Source organism: Ranitomeya imitator, chromosome 1 (genome assembly GCF_032444005.1).
Source record: "Ranitomeya imitator isolate aRanImi1 chromosome 1, aRanImi1.pri, whole genome shotgun sequence".
In the NCBI taxonomy this organism is placed as follows: Eukaryota; Metazoa; Chordata; class Amphibia; order Anura; family Dendrobatidae; genus Ranitomeya; species Ranitomeya imitator.
In genome coordinates, this window is record NC_091282.1 from 734,443,911 (window position 1) to 734,462,507 (window position 18,597).

Sequence of the window (18,597 nt, forward strand, 5' to 3'; positions counted from 1 at the left end):
CAAAAAAGAGATTGTCCTACCTCACCCCATGTTCCGAGTTGCTGCACATGGACACAAAATTTAACCGAAAAAAAAAGGTGAGCATTTTGAAAAATGGTAACCATCTAGCTAAAAAACCAATACAAGTAAACAAAAAGCTTATAAGTATCATTAATACCTGTGCATTTGATTCATTTTGCCAGTGTCTTTGTTGTGCATTCTGGGACAGTGGATTATTTTGCAATTATGTCAACAAAGAGAACACCATTGAAATTTTTGAATTGGTGCAGACAATTGTGACAAAGGGAGTTGGAAAGGAAGTTTATACAATGAGGGCTAAAATACTGTCTGGAATATTTGAATATGTTCAGCTGAAGTCAGGTGTGAGGCAGGTCAATGCTGAATGTAATGTTGCACACATAATCTCAATGACAATGAGACAGGTACCAAGCGTAATAATTAAAACACAGTGTTCTTCTGTGTACTGCAATAGAAATATAGCTAATTCAAGAGCAATCCCTCTTCTGCCAATCAATATACATATTTTAGAAACTAATGGACTTAGTAAACTTCAGCTAGCATTGGAAGATGGGCTACACCTAAATGTTTCAAAATGTCTAAAGCCATTAAAGTCACCTCAAGAGTGTCCAGATGGCTTGAAAATTCAGGATGCATCTTCATTGCAATATTAATAATAATTAATAATTAATATTATATTAATAATAATAATATATAAATAAAATTATTATTATTATTATTATTATTATTCATTGAAATTCCTTTGCAGTGGTTCGGTCACGCACAGCTGCACCACTGGACAAGTACTTTGTATTGAAATAAGTGCAGAAACACAGTATACACTGTCCGAAATACCTGTGAACATACATCTGGACAGTCATTCATTTGTGCTACGAGGGGTTGTTGCCTTCATTCCAGGAACTGGCAATATGTCTCTTGGTCATTATGTTGCCTATTGTAGAAGAAAATTTAATGGCTGGGAGAAATATGATGACCTGTGTGACTTTATTACAACAGCCTCTGCAAAAACCAAGATACAACCCCATGTTGTGATATTTACAAAGGAGGAGTGAATATGTGGAGAATCTGTCTCATCATGAGTCCCGTGGCAAGTCACAGGCTGCAAGATTGTTGTGGAAAGTTTAAAAGTATCCTGGCACCAAAGTGTTAGTAGTGCTTTCCTCTAAGGTTGTTTTGGTGCTTAAAGTGTATGTTTAAAGTAACCTAAAATATGCCTTACCAATATTTTTTTATTCTGTTAACATTTTGTTAATGTGGATTTCCCATTATGATTAAACCGTTTCATGGTTCTTTAAACAGTGCTGCTGTCTACAAAGTTTCATCTGTTATTGGTAATTCCATTTTTATCTGTGTTTGATTTGCAAAGATTTATTAAGCTCTGAAGGTCCTGTTTAGTTGGACAGCTCTATTAAAATAACAATACTTTTGTTTTGAGCCAGACACAAAATCATGGTCTACCACGGTTTTGAGTCCAGCAAGAAAACCGCATATGGAGCAAAAATGAGCCAACTAGAGTCACTTGCGGACCCCCGCCAGATCATAGAAATGAATGGAGCGTATGCCCAGTATGCCCAAATGTAATGTTAACCCAGCCATATTCACACTGCAATCCAAAGCCATCACACACAAAGTGGTGATGTCTACGGTCATTGCATATTTATGCAAAGATTTTCATAGAAGATGACAGTCACTTTACATAAACTGGCCAACGTCAAAAGTAATCACAATCTTTTTTTTACCTGGAATTCTTTTTATAGTGCAACGTAATTTGGCTAAACAATGTTTGCTAGGTATAATGGGCTTCAGGGCTGGTGCAAGGGTTTTTGCCACCCTAGGTGAAAGCTAATTTTGCTGCCCCCTTGACCCCGCCCATTGGCTCCACCCATTAACACGCCCTGCCTTACTACTGGGGTGAAAATAAATGAATGACTACAACCAATGGCACTCGTGCTTAGCTGTAGAGGTTATAAATCCAGGAGTAACCTGACCTTGTTCCTCAGTGATGGTGCAAACTCTTTACTAGTCTGCGGTTCCCTCCAGGGTGAATGGTCTGGTGTCACGAATATGGTGGAAGCCGAAACTATCCCCACTCAATAGGTGAGAGTGTCAACTAATGCTGCTCAGGCAGTAACCTCGACTCTGCATAATGAAATGTAAACAGACATTAGCCCCCACAGAATGCCGACCCCTGGCTTATGACATCACTATGACATCGCTGGAGGTAGCAGAGATGTATATACAGACATTAGCCCCCACAGAATGCCGACCCCTGGATTATGACATCACTATGACATCGCTGGAGGTAGCAGATATGTATATAGACATTAGCCCCCACAGAATGCCGACCCCTGGCTTATGACATCACTATGACATCGCTGGAGGTAGCAGAGATGTATATACAGACATTAGCCCCCACAGAATGCCGACCCCTGGCTTATGACATCACTATGACATCGCTGGAGGTAGCAGAGATGTATATACAGACATTAGCCCCCACAGAATGCCGACCCCTGGCTTATGGCATCACTATGACATCGCTGGAGGTAGCAGAGATGTATATACAGACATTAGCCCCCACAGAATGCCGACCCCTGGCTTATGGCATCACTATGACATCGCTGGAGGTAGCAGAGATGTATATACAGACATTAGCCCCCACAGAATGCCGACCCCTGGCTTATGACATCACTATGACATCTCTGGAGGTAGCAGAGATGTATATACAGACATTAGCCCCCACAGAATGCCGACCCCTGGCTTATGACATCACTATGACATCGCTGGAGGTAGCAGAGATGTATATACAGACATTAGCCCCCACAGAATGCCGACCCTTGGCTTATGACATCACTATGACATCGCTGGAGGCGGAGTTACAACTCAGGTAGCAGAGATGTACATACAGACATTAGCCCCCACAGAATGCCGACCCCTGGCTTATGACATCACTATGACATCGCTGGAGGCGGAGTTACAACTCGGGTAGCAGAGATGTACATACAGACATTACCTCCTCTGCCAGGTATAACCTCTTCCCATCACTGACCAGTCACGGTGTATGAAGTATTAACCCTGTGTATGTCATAATAAACCATGTATGCTACTGTAATCCCTTAATGCTAAATTAACTTCTCTGATGACCACTATGTTTTTTGATGCAACTAAAATGGGGCATTAGCAAAGCTAGCACTCAATGTCTCAGGAACCAAAGCAACACAAACATTGATTTTTGCGGCACAAAACAGCACAAACGAATGGTGTATTCATTTTTAAAATTTAAGAACATGGGGTGGAAAGTGGGTGGAGTTTCAGCAAATTGAGCGCACAATATCTCGGACACCAAAGCGGTGCAAACGTTTATTTTTGCAGCACAAACCAGCACAAACGCAGCACAAACGAATGGTGTATTCATTTTTAAAATTTAAGAACATGGGGTGGAAAGTGGGCGGAGTTTCAGCAAATTGAGCGCACAATATCTCGGAAACCAAAGCGGTGCAAACGTTTATTTTTGCAGCACAAACCAGCACAAACGCAGCACAAACGAATGGTGTATTCATTTTTAAAATTTAAGAACATGGGGTGGAAAGTGGGCGGAGTTTCAGCAAATTGAGCGCACAACATCTCGGAAACCAAAGCAGTGCAAACGTTTATTTTTGCAGCACAAACGCAGCACAAACGAATGGTGTATTCATTTTTAAAATTTAAGAACATGGGGTGGAAAGTGGGCGGAGTTTCAGCAAATTGAGCGCACAATATCTAGGAAACCAAAGCGGTGCAAACGTTTATTTTTGCAGCACAAACCAGCACAAACGCAGCACAAACGAATGGTGTATTCATTTTTAAAATTTAAGAACATGGGGTGGAAAGTGGGCGGAGTTTCAGCAAATTGAGCGCACAATATCTCGGAAACCAAAGCGGTGCAAACGTTTATTTTTGCAGCACATACCAGCACAAACGCAGCACAAACGAATGGTGTATTCATTTTTAAAATTTAGATAGAGATAGAGACAGGTAGAGGGCACCACCAAATGCGTATGACTAGGCAATAATACACTGGGGCTCACCAAGGACTTGACAAACTACAGCGAAACCAAGAAAAAGAAAAAAAGATCATGTCCATAGAAATGGGAGCACCTCAGACAAAAATCAAAAAATACAAAGTTCTTTATTAATCAGTATGACTATATACCACACACAAAAAAACAGAATTAAAAACATTCGTCTATCTTGCTTTAGTTCATATCACAGTACCATATGGCATGGTTGTCTCTAATTTTTTGACCCTTTTATCTTTCTATTTTTATATGTGCCCCTATTTTCTTGGCCTCTTTTTTTTTTTTTTTTTGTATCTATCAATGGTCTACTACCTACTAGTTCTCTCCAGGGTTGTTGATTCATATGACTCTTAGACATTATAGGAATATAGATACTGTACATTATACAAGTTGGACACGGTTTTCCTAAGGTTGATGGTCTATGCATCCTTGGGACACCGAAAACTTAAAAATAATAAAAACTTCGCGTTTATGCTTGATAGATATCACACTGCCTTATAGTACTTATTGTATATTTCCCTCTCCTCCAAAACCTTATGTATATTTGTGCAGCTGTGCTGCACTAGTTGGTTTCGTACAAGGGTTTGGTGTGCCCTTATTTTCGTTGCTGATTTTCACATTATCCAGTCTGTGTGATACCTGTGGGGTGTGTTTATCTCATCCCACGAGTATGTGGTTGAAGTATGTATCTGAATTCAGATGAGTGTGGTGGTTTGTGGTTATGATGTGTATGTGCCATATTCATTGTTCCCTTGCACCCTCTCACTTATTTCTAGATCTATTAACATTATTGTTATCTTTAGTTTGAGGATGCCCAGCGTGTTTCTTCCACTGCGGGTTCACTGCGGTAGATACGGCATCTGTTTGGGAGTTTCTCCTTGATAGGTGGGCGTTTCTGTTGCAGCGCTCCCAATTCATACTGTTTACATAGGAACCGGGTCGCTAGGGACTCACAATAGACGCGCGAGTGCACAGGTTTATCGTGCACAGTGCGCATGCGCCGGCGCCGTTTGTTCGCGCAACTTTATTAGTCAGATGCCATGGTCCTGGACTTACAAGATGGCCGCGGCCTCCTCGCTCCATGTGTGCCTCTCGCTAGCGTCACATTCTGTTACAGGTGAATACCTTTTATGTCATTATGATTTAGTTTAAATTCGTGTGTTTCGTCCTACACAGTATGCTATTCTTTTCCCTGAGGAAGCCGCCACAGCTGCGGCGATACGCGTGGGTTGCACCCCACAGCCCTTTTCTCCCTCTCTCCCATACCTCTCCCTCTTTAATTTGCATATGATTTGGTCGTCCACACGCAGATGGACCTGTTTTCAGGCGTGGGTATTCTATTTGTATTCTTGCCATACTTTGATATATGTGTGACTGCCATGTCCGGCATGCTTATTACTCTTGTGGATTGAGTTCCCTCTTATCACAGCTGCCTAGACCTGGTTGTTACGCATCGGTCAGCACATTATTATTGTCCTTTTAGGGCTGTATGGTACTGTGATATCAGTAGTCCGCTGCGTGTGTATACTTTGTACCGCTCCATTTGAGGTTGAGAGTTCTGCTATATATATATTTTTATATTTTCTCATATAGTGCATGTTAATATATCATCTTGTTTGGGATTATTGCATTTGTTTATGCCTATATATCTCTGTCTGTTGGGAGGGGATTGGGTTGTGGGTTGTCATTTTCCCTATACTAGGATATGACTGCTGTGTTTTTTGGTGTTGTATTTTTAAATGTTTTTAATTCTGTTTTTTTGTGTGTGGTATATAGTCATACTGATTAATAAAGAACTTTGTATTTTTTGATTTTTGTCTGAGGTGCTCCCATTTCTATGGACATGATCTTTTTTTCTTTTTCTTGGTTTCGCTGCATTTTTAAAATTTAAGAACATGGGGTGGAAAGTGGGCGGAGTTTCAGCAAATTGAGCGCACAATATCTCGGAAACCAAAGTGGTGCAAACGTTTATTTTTGCAGCACAAACCAGCACAAACGCAGCACAAACGAATGGTGTATTCATTTTTAAAATTTAAGAACATGGGGTGGAAAGTGGGCGGAGTTTCAGCAAATTGAGCGCACAATATCTCGGAAACCAAAGCGGTGCAAACCAGCACAAACGCAGCACAAACGAATGGTGTATTCATTTTTAAAATTTAAGAACATGGGGTGGAAAGTGGGCGGAGTTTCAGCAAATTGAGCGCACAATATCTCGGAAACCAAAGCGGTGCAAATGTTTATTTTTGCAGCACAAACCAGCACAAACGCAGCACAAACGAATGGTGTATTCATTTTTAAAATTTAAGAACATGGGGTGGAAAGTGGGCGGAGTTTCAGCAAATTGAGCGCACAATATCTCGGAAACCAAAGCGGTGCAAACGTTTATTTTTGCAGCACAAACCAGCACAAACGCAGCACAAACGAATGGTGTATTCATTTTTAAAATTTAAGAACATGGGGTGGAAAGTGGGCGGAGTTTCAGCAAATTGAGCGCACAATATCTCGGAAACCAAAGCGGTGCAAACGTTTATTTTTGCAGCACAAACCAGCACAAACGCAGCACAAACGAATGGTGTATTCATTTTTAAAATTTAAGAACATGGGGTGGAAAGTGGGCGGAGTTTCAGCAAATTGAGCGCACAATATCTCGGAAACCAAAGCGGTGCAAACGTTTATTTTTGCAGCACAAACGAATGGTGTATTCATTTTTAAAATTTAAGAACATGGGGTGGAAAGTGGGTGGAGCTTCATAAAAATATAACGCGCAATATCTCTGGAACCAAAGCGGCACAAACGTTCATTTTTGCGGCACAAACCAGCACAAACGCAGCACAAACGAATGGTGTATTTTTATTCATCTTTTGAGAACATGGGGTGCCAACTTCACACAGGTATCCATCTACCCCTACATCATGTTGTGTTCAGATTAAATGGCTATAACCTGCTGACAGACTCCCTTTAAGGTTGAAATATAGCATATAAAATGTAGTTTTGACTAGTATAAAGTGTACAGAATTTAATCTGCAATAATCACAGGTTGCATCGATGTCACTTTATGGGGATAAAACCCTATATTTCACTGATTCACTGTAGGCTCCTCATGGTGTATTCAAACGTATGTTTTTTGCAAACGCTGAAGTGATGCCAGAACGCTTCTTTTTGTTTCTAGCATTGGGTACACTGGTCCACAAATTACATTAAAGACACAAAAGACAATTGCCTATTTTTATTGATTTTTATCGACTTTAGACCTGTGCACCTCTTCATAACTTTTGTCCAGCACGGGCATGTGCAATTGGTTGGACAGTCATAATAATTTAAAGCTTGACTCACACTTGTATGAGTTGCCAAAGGTGGTGCATTTCATATAGTTTTCAGTCTGCACAAGGATTAATCCCATTAATTAAAACTATAACCCCTTTGGGGTTTATCTGCTGGCTTTCCGGCACAGAATCTGCAGGAATAGGTAACATGGTACTTTTTATAAAAAATGTAGCTTTTTTTTTCCCCTTTGACCCCCTCTTTTCCTACCCCACTAGAAACTATAGCATTTATCTTTTAGGCTAAACGCATGTCTGTAAATTGGTCTAAAATTGAAAAATTTCCAAAATGAAACTATACCAGAGTTGCCATTTACTTTTTACTGTGGTTTTCCCAGATGCAGGTTTACTTAAAAAAATAAATTAAAATAAAATCTATGACACCACAAAAAATTGCTGCTGCATGTTACTGGGCTGTTCAGCAACGTAAATGCTCCATACATCTTCCTGACATCACGACTTTATTTTTCACACTCTGGCACTATTTATTTTTGTTCAGACAGGCATTACAGGTCCTAGATTGTTGGACCTGTAGTAAGATGTTTCTATGCTACTTTTAATTGATTGTAGTTGTGTTTTCAAGGTATTCCTACTGTAAAATGGTGGTGTCACTCATATGATGGCTACATTCATTTATAGTCCTGCTGATTCCCTACTAAACGGTTCACCAAATGCTTATATTTGCAAGCAGGTTTCTTTCAGAAATTTTTAAAAAATTTAAATTCACATTTTTGTGATGCGTGTTGCTTGAGAATATATACCGTAGAAGCTGAGATTTTAAACCCATTTTTTAGGCTAAAAGTGCCCCTCTCGACTTACTTGAGTCATTGTCCCAGGGGGTCGGTGGGGGAGGGAGAGCGGCAGGAGTGGCGGCTGTCACATCATACTCTCCCGCTCCTGGCAAGATCTCTGCACTTCTCTGATGGTCTTTGGCCCCTGCAGCTCTTCCTGTGTTTAGCGGTCACGTGGTATCACTCGTTAAAGTCATGAATATGGACGTGACTCCACTCCCATAGGCGTGGAGCGCATATTCATTACTTTAATGAGCAGTACCATGTGACCGCTGAACACAGGAAGAGCTGCAGGCGCCAGAGACCTGAGAAGCATATACAGCGCCAGGATGGGGGGAGTATGACTGGGAGGGTGAGCCATGCAATATTCACCTGTCCCCGTTCCACCGCCTGTCTGTCTTCCGCGTCTTCTGGCTTTGACGTTCAGGTTAGAGCATGCGATGACGTGGTTAGTGTGCACCCTCTGCCTGAACAGTAACTGCAGACACCTGGAAGACACAGCAGCTCGCGGTGGTGGAACGGGGACAGGTGAATATAGCAAGTGTCGGGAGCCTGAGCCAGCGGTGACTCCAGCACCTGATCCCATAGCGTGGCGGTGTTCCTGCCTACTGAGGACCCCGACACTCGGCACCCAGCGATGAGAGGTTGAGTATGTAATTTTTTATTTATTTTTTTTAGCAGCAGCAGCATACGGGGCATATTATGCTATGGAGCCATCAACCTTTATGGAGCAGCATTTGGGGCATGATATGCTATGGAGTATCTTATGGGGCCATCAACCTTTATGTAGCAGCATATGGGGTATATTATTCTATTGAGCATCTTATGGGGCCCATCATGAATTTTATGGAGCATTATATGGGGCTCCTGATTCAAAATGGGCATTCAAAAGTACTTAACCTGATGTCTCAATTAATTTTACTTTTATTGGTAGTGATGCAAAAAGGAAACGGCACACCACTGTCTGTGAGTAAGGAGCTGTTCTCTTTAGCCAAAGATGGCGATGTTTCGGTTCAATGCAGCGCACCTTTTTCAAGACTGCTTGAAAAAGGTGCGCTGCATTGAACCAAAACGTCACCAACGTGGGCTAAATAAAACCGCTCCTTACTCACAGACAGTGGTGTGCTGTTTCCTTTTTGGATCACTGTATGCAAGGTTTGGTATATGCCTATGGAAGCTTTATTGCACCTGAATTCTGTACTGAATGTGCAACTGTTTTTCTATTGCTTACTTTTATTGGTAACTATTTTTATTTTTGAAATTTAGCAGTAGCTGCTGCATTTCCCACCCTAGGCTTATATATCGAGTCAATAAGTTTCCCAGCTTTTTGTGGCAAAATTAGGGGTCTTGGCTTATACTCGGGTCGACTTATACTCTATTATATACGGTGTGTGTGTGTGTTTAGGGAACATAAACAGAATATAACTCCCAAGTAAATCAAACTTCTGTGAAATCAAACTGTCCACTTCGGAAGCAACACTTTGACAATCAATTTCACATGCTGTGTAAATGGAATAGACAACAGATGGAAATTATTGGCAATTATCAAGACCCTCAATAAAGGAGTGGTTCTGCAGGTGGGGACCACAGACCACATCTCTGTACCAATGCTTTCTGGCTGATAATTTGGTCACTTTTGAATGTTGGTTGTGCTTTCACACTCATGGTAGCATGAGACGAACTCTACAACCCACACAAGTGGCTCAGGTAGTGCAGCTCATCCAGGATGGCACATCAATGCAAGCTGTGGCAAGGTTTGCTGTGTCTGTCAGCGTAGTGTGCAGAGGCTGAAGGCGCTACCTGGAGACGTGGAGGGGGCAGTAGGAGGATAACAACCCAGCAGCAAGACCGCTACCTCAGCCTTTGTGCAAGGAGGAGCACTACCAGAGCCCTGCAAAGTGACCTCCAGCAGGCCACAAATGTGCATGTGTCTGCACAAACGGTTAGAAACCACCTCCATGAGGATGCAACACCGTGCAGGATGCTTGGCACAGAACACCAGGATTGGCAAATTCGCCACTGGTGCCCTTAGCTTTTCACAGATGAAAGCAGGTTCAAACTGAGCACATGTGACAGACGTAACAGAGTCTGGAGAGCGATCTGCTGCCTGCAACATCCTTCAACATGACTGGTTTGGCAGTGGGTCAGCAATGGTGTTGGGTGGCATTTCTTTGGAGGGCCACACAGCCCTCAATGTGCTCGTAAGAGGTAGCCTGACTGCCATTAGGTACCGAGATGAGATCCTCAGACTCCTTGTGAGACCATATGCTAGTGCGGTTGGCCCTGGGTTAATGCCAGACCTCATGTGGCTGGAGTGTGTTAGCAGTTCCTGCAAAATGAAGGCATTGAAGCTATGGACTGGCCAGCCTGTTCCCCAGACCTGAATCCGATTGAACACATCTTGGACATAATGTCTCGCACCATCCACCAACGTCACGTTGCACCACAGACTGTCCAGCAGTTGGCAGATGCTTTAGTCCAAGAGATCCCTCCGGAGACCATCCACCGCCTCATCAGGAGCATGCCCAGGCGCTGTAGGGAGGTCATACAGGCACGTGGAGGCCACACACACTACTGAGCATCATTTCCTTGTCTTGAGGCATTTCCACTGAAGTTGGATCAGCCTGCAGCTTCATTTTCCACTTTGATTTTGAGCATCATTCAAACTCCAGACTTCCATGGGATATTAGTTGTGATTTACGTTGATAATATTTAGGTTTTATTGTTCTCAACACAATTCACTATGTAATGAATAAAGATTTACAACTGGAAACGATCCCACTCCAACGAGCACTTCATCACATTCAAACAGTCCCTCCCTACTTTCAAGACCACACTCGCTACAGCAAAACAAACCTACTTCTCATCTCTCATATCATCCCTGTCTCAAAACCCTAAACAGTTATTCAAAACCTTCAATTCTCTCCTCCGTCCCCCAGCACCTCCTCCCTCCCCACTCATCTCAGCTGAAGACTTTGCCACATTTTTCAAGCAGAAGAGAGAACATCAGAGACCGTTTTAGTGAACAACCCCTAGAGCCCTTCCTCCCAACTACCCAGCCGTCCACCTCCAAAACCAACTTCTCCACCATTCGGGTATGTGCACACGTTGCGGTTTTTGCTGCGGATCCGCAGCGGTTTTAACGCTGCGGATCCGCAGCAGTTTTCCATGTGGTGTACAGTACAGTGTTAACCTATAGAAAACAAAAACCGCTGTGCACATGCTGCGGAAAAAAAGGCGCGGAAACGCAGTTTATTTTCCGCAGCATGTCAATTCTTTGTGCAGAATCCGCAGTGGTTTGGCACCTGCTCCATGTTAAAAATCCGCAGGTGTCTAAAACCGCACAAAAAACCGCGATAAATCCGCAGTACTTTTTGCACTGCGGATTTAATCAAATCCGCTGCGGAAAATTCCGCAACGGAATCCGCAGCGTGTGCACATGGCCTTACAGAAGATCGACTCTCCACTCTCAAGATCGCATCTCACCACCTGTGCAGTTGACCTGATCCCATCCCAATTCATCCCAAACCTCGCCAGTGTCTTCATCCCAACCCTAACCCATCTCTTCAACCTATCACAAACAACTGGTGTTTTCTCAAGCTTTAAATATGCCTCAATCACACCTATCCTCAAAAAGCCCTCTTTTGACCCATCCTCCGTATCTAGCGATCGCCCTATATCACTTCTCCCCTATGCCTCAAAACTACTGGAACAACACGTCCATCTTGAACTGTCCTCTCATCTATCTTCCTGCTCACTCTTCGACCACTTACAATCAGGCTTTGGTCACACTACTCCACTGAAACTGCCTTAACTAAGGTCACCAATGACCTATTAACCGCCAAGAGCAAGCAACACTCTATCCTCCTCCTCCTGGACCTGTCACAGACTTGGCCCTATCCTGGAACTAGTCATGCCTAACCGACCGGACATTCAGCGTCTCCCACTCACACACCACCTCCTCACCTTGCCCCCTATCTGTTGGAGTCCTGCAAGGTTCAGTTCTAGGGCCCCTGCTCTTCTCCATCTACACCTTTGGCCTGGGACAGCTCATAGAATCTCACGGTTTTCAGTATCATCTCTATTCTGATGACACACAGATTTACATCTCTGGACCAGATATCACCACCCTACTAACCAGAATCCCTCAATGTATGTCCGCTATTTCATCCTTTTCCGCTAGATTTCTAAAACTTAGCATGGACAAAACAGAATTCATCATCTTTCCCCCATCTCACGCGACCCCCCACCCCCCAACGAACCTATCCATTATAGTAAACGGCTGCCCACTCTCCCCAGTCCCACAAGCTCGCTGTCTTGGGGTAATCCTTCACACTGATCTCTCCTTCAAACCACATATCCAAGCCCTTTCCACTTCCTGTCGCCTTCAACTCAAAAATATTTCACGGATCTACATTCCTTAGCCAAGAATCTGCAAAAATCCTAGTCCATGCCCTCATCATCTCCCGCCTCGACTACTGTAACCTCCTGCTCTGTGGCCTCCCCTCTAACTCTCGCACCCCTCCAATCTATTCTAAACTCTGCTGCCCGACTAATCCACCTGTCCCCCCGCTATTCCCCGGCCTCTCCCATCTGTCAATCCCTTCACTGGCTTCCCATTACCCAGAGACTCCAGTACAAAAGCCTAACCATGACATACAAAGCCATCCACAACCTGTCTCCTCCCTACATCTGTGACCTCGTCTTGGTACTTTCCTGCACGCAACCTATCCTCGCAAGATCTTCTACTCTACTTCCCTCTTATCTCCTCTTCCCACAATCGCATACAAGATTTCTCTCGCGCATCACCCCTACTCTGTAACGCTCTACCACAACATATCAGTCTCTCACCTACCATCGAAACCTTCAAAAAGAACCTGAAGACATACCTCTTCCAGCAAGCCTACAACCTGCAGTATCCACTGATCGACCAAACCACTGCACGACCAGCTCTATCCTCACCTACTGTATCCTCACTCATCCCTTGTAGATTGTGAGCCCTCGCGGGCAGGGTCCTCTCTCCTCCTGTACCAGTTGTGACTTGTATTGTTTAAGATTATTGTACTTGTTTTTATTATGTATAGCCCTCCTCACATGTAAAGTGCCATAGAATAAATGGCGCTATAATAATAAATAATAATTCAGTGATATCTGGGATGTGGTATTTTAGTGTTCCCTTTATATTTTTTGAGCAGTGTGTGTATATATATATATGTGTATATACACTATGTTCCAAATTATTATGCAGATGACATTTTTCTCGGATTTTTTTAAATGGTAGGTGCAAATAAGTCAGTCTAATAAAAGTCATCACCCGTTAGAGTATACATCGAATTTTATTGAATAAACCTCCCAATGATAACAGTATAATCTCCAAAATGAATAAAAACTCAAAATGCACTGTTCCAAATTATTAGGCACAGTAGAATTTCTAAACATTTGATATATTTTAAAGAACTGAAAATGCTCATTTGTGGAATTTGCAGCATTAGGAGGTTACATTCACTGAACAAAAAAGCTATTTAACTCCAAAACATCCAAACAGGCCAAGTTACATTACATAGGACCCCTTCTTTGATATCACCTTCACAATTCTGGCATTCTTGAGTTTTTGGAGAGTTTCTGCTTGTATGTCTTTGCATGAAGTCAGAATAGCTTCCCAGAGCTGCTGTTTTGATGTGAGCTGCCTCCCACCCTCATAGATCTTGTGCTGGATGATACTCCAAAGGTTTTCTATAGCGTTGAGGTCAGGGGAAGATGGTGGCCACACCATGAGTTTATCTCCTTTTATGCCCATAGCAGCCAATGACTCAGAGGGGTAATTCCATGTCAAGTGGACCAGTGGTCCCCACTCGACCTTCTCCGATTTTGCTGAAAATTTATAAGGATGTTTGAAAAGAGGTTCTGTAAATTTTTAGGGCCAGATCTCAAATACATTGGGCACTGTTGACCTTTCACTGGAGGTTCCACCAAGCCTGCGGCTTCAGCTTAGTGGATTTTGCAAACATTGGCACATAGCCATTAGAGTTCTATACTGGCTATGATGCTGAAATTTGGCATACTAGCTCAACTTTTGGTGCTAAATACGATAAAATTATTACCGGCTATGACCAAACAATATTTCGGCCGCAATTTTGTGTCAAAGTAGCTTGAAAAACGCGTTGCATAAAATTTATGCCGAACTTTGCCCATATATAACTCAAGACCAAAAACCAATAGTAACTGGTGCTTTGCCCTGTACACCAAACATATACATGACTTTGCATTGCTGCAATATCACGGTCAAAGCATATGTATTTGTGGAAATATTCACACCCACATATGATGAAAAACTTAAAAAACCCGAATTTTACCTATTTTTAGGTCAAATTTCTCAAAAAGGGTACCCCTAAAATATATTAATTCTTATATCATTAGAAAGAGCACATTTTTCTCTACAAGGATCATTGTTTGTTTGTTTTTTTGAGTCTCTCAGTTTAAGAAATGAAAAATGCCACTGAACATGGTGTTATTTATTAATTCGCAATGAATGGTAACTACACTATTCAAACCCTTGCATTGGTCCATGGTGGTTATACCACAGCCAATTCCCTAAGAATTGGTATTATAATCCTATTAAGAATTGTAATAATGCTGTCTTTCGAGAATTGGCAGCCCCATCGCCTAGGAGCCATGGCCGATAGCCGTGCAACGCGAGCCTTGGGCGGTCTCTTTATCGCAGGTTCCGAAGCCTGAGGGTGGGTGTCTTTGCCTAGGATCCCAAGCCTAATATTGGGTATCTTTTGTTGGTTCCCAAGCCATAATGTTCAGTTTAAGTGGTCTGGAATTGTTGCTGAATTTGCAACATAATCGGTTCAGAGAAGCTGTATTGTCCGCCCATTGCAATAATTCCAGCACCAGTTGCAACAGCAATGATTGACTGCTCGGGAATTCAGCATGTATCATTTCTCACAGGCCAGTGAAAGAAGCTTGTAAACCGAAAGAAAAGATAATGAAGCAAATGGCATTGGATAAACACGGTAACTCTAAAATTCTCATACAATAACAATGTGACAATGCACAAAATCCATGCCAGACTGGGGAAGTAAATAAATTCAAACTCTTTATTAGAAAAACATACTAGAAAATATACAGAAAAGACAGCAATGACGGCTAAGAAAATGACAGTCAAAGGATCAGCGCATAAGATGGTATAGACTGCGCTGGAAGGTAGCACATATATCCCTGCTGCATGACCCGCAACACCAGTAACACAGGTGTCATCTGTGAGCTAAATAATAGTGGGAGCTCCTATACAATAGTAGGTAGCTACACTGGCACTGACCGACACTTCATTTCATTCAGCAACAATTCCAGACCACTTAGACTGAACAATTCTCGAAAGACAGCATTATTACAATTTTTCATTTCTTAAACTGAGAGACTCCAAAAAAAACAAACAATGATCCTTGTAGAGAAAAATGTGCTCTTTCTAGTGATATCAGAATTAATATATTTTAGGGGTACCCTTTTTGAGAAATTTGACCTAAAAATAGGTAAAATTCGGGTTTTTTAAGTTTTTCATCATATGTGGGTGTGAATATTTCCACAAATACATATGCTTTGACCGTGATATTGCAGCAATGCAAAGTCATGTAGATGTTTGGTGTACAGGGCAAAGCACCAGTTACTATTGGTTTTTGGTCTTGAGTTATATATGGGCAAAGTTCGGCATAAATTTTATGTAATGCGTTTTTCAAGCTACTTTGACACAAAATTGCGGCCGAAATATTGTTTTGTCATAGCCGGTAATAATTTTATCGTATTTAGCACCAAAAGTTGAGCTAGTATGCCAAATTTCAGCATCATAGCCAGTATAGAACTCTAATGGCTATGTGCCAAAGTTTGCAAAATCCACTTAGCTGAAGCCGCAGGCTTGGTGGAACCTCCAGTGAAAGGTCAACAGTGCCCAATGTATTTGAGATCTGGCCCTAAAAATTTACAGAACCTCTTTTCAAACATACATGTACATCCTTATAAATTTTCAGCAAAATCGGAGGTCGAGTGGGGACGATTTTTAAAACTGGTCCACTTGATGTGGAATGACCCAGAGGTATTCTTTGCAGCATGAGATGGTGCGTTGTCATGCATGAAGATGTTTTTGCTCCTGAAGGCATGTTTCTGCTTTCAGACCATGGAAGAAAGTTGTCAGTCAGAAACGCTATTTACTTTACAGAGATCATTTTCACATCTTCAGGAACCTTAAAGGGCCCCACCAGCTGTTTCCCCAAAACATGATTTCTCCACCTCCTTGCTGACGTCGTAGCCTTGTGCGACATGGTGGCCATCCACTACTCCATCCATCTGGACCGTCCAGGGTTGCTCGACACTCATCAGTAAACATGACTGTTTGAAAATTAGTCTTAATGTATGTCTGGGCCCACTGCAACCGTTTCTGCTCATGAGCCCTGTTTAGGGGTGGTCGAATAGTAGGTTTATGCACCACAGCAAGCCTTTGAAGGATCCTACACCTTGAGGTTCAAGGGACTCCAGAGGCATCAGCAGCTTCAAATATCTGTTTGCTGCTTTGTAATGTTATTTTGGCAGCTGCTCTCTTAATCCAATGAATTTGGCAGAAACCTTCCTCATTATGCCTTTATCTGCATGAACTCTGTGCTCTGTTTCAGTCACAAATCTCTTCACAGTACGATGATCACAAAGTTTTTGTGAAGTATCTAATTTTTTCATACCTTGTCCAAGGCATTTAAACTATTTAACGCTTTTCAGCAGCAGAGAGATCCTTTTTATTTCTCATATTGCTTGAAACCTGTGGCCTGCTTAATAATGTGGAACATCATTTTTAAGTAGTTTTCCTTTAATTAGAATCACATGGAAAACTAATTATCACATGTGTTTAAGATTGATTTCAGTTATCTATTGAGCCCTGAGACACAATACCATCCACGAGTTTATTTGAAAAACAATTAAATCTTTGACACTTAAATTCAATTTGCATAATAATTTGGAACACAGTGAATATATGTGTGTGTGTGTATATATATATATATATATATATATATATATATATATATCCTCACATGTAAAGCGCCATGGATTACATGGCGCTATAATAATAAATAATAATAATATATTGTAGCTTGTGCACGCAATGTAATAACTAAGCAAAAAAAATAAAAAATTACATCTTCACTACTTGTGTCCTGCTGCAAGCACAGTAAAGCATAGCAATGTTTGAAAAATCAGATAATTTAAAGGATGATGTAAATGTCTTCACAATACTATGAACAAAAGTTGTCTTGGTTTTGGAGCCTTCATAATTTTGCCTTTAGAAACTTATCTGTAACAAAATCATGTTGATTCTCGCAGCAAAAATTACTGTTGTTCTTCCAAAGTATTAGACGTATGTGGTAAGGAGTCAATTTGTTGCATTCAGCAATTTCACTTTAAAAACCAACACTTTTTTAGAATAGATCCTTATTCTGGGGAATAATGTAGAATATCCAGCATGTCATAGAGACGTGTGGCCATATTAATACATTATACAAGGTCATGTCTGATCTCAGAGCCCTTCTTTTTCCATGAAGTCAACGTGCACTGATCAATATATATATTTTTTTAAAATAGTGTTTTTTGTTTTGATTTTTTTTTAATTTTTCAAGTTTTTAAACAATGAAAAGTTAAAGGGAAGGGGAAGAAGACTAGAACAAAAACAATTGTCACCTTACTGATAAGACAGTGAAAATATTTCTCTTTGGATGTCATTCCAATCAATACATTTGTATTGTACTTAAAGTACATGTTCAAGCCTAATCTGTGTCTCATTAACTTGACACTACTCCTGACTCATCAATCCATGAAGCCCATAGTTGTTTGAATTTATGAATGGTACCGCTTTTCTTATACACCCTTTTTCCATGTTTAGAAAACAGCTTATTTTATTATTGTATTCCTTTCTTGTTTCTATACCCTGCTCATTTGTCTGAATGTCTTCCACATACCCGAGTATACAAACTAGAAGGGTGGTTTCCAAAACTACCTTAAAGAAAACCTGTCAGCAGGATTGTGCTGAGTAACCTACTGTGTTAGGTTGGCGCCATTATACTGATTACAATGATACCTTGGTTGATGAAATATGCCTTGTGGTTGTTTATTTTTAGTTTTGTTAATGACTGCTGACAGGTCACTGATCCCTCACTGACCTGCTTCCTAATTTGCATAATGAATATCTGTACATACTGAGAAAAAAAAAAAACACCCCTGCGCTGTAGCATAATTCCATGTTTAATTTCGCAGTAATAAATGTGGTTGCGGTTATTCAGATACAAAAATAAATCAACTTTAAAATTACACCCGCTGTGCCTGCGCAATAGCAGCTATCGTTGTGTATATAGGTGATCCGATAGCTATGATGTG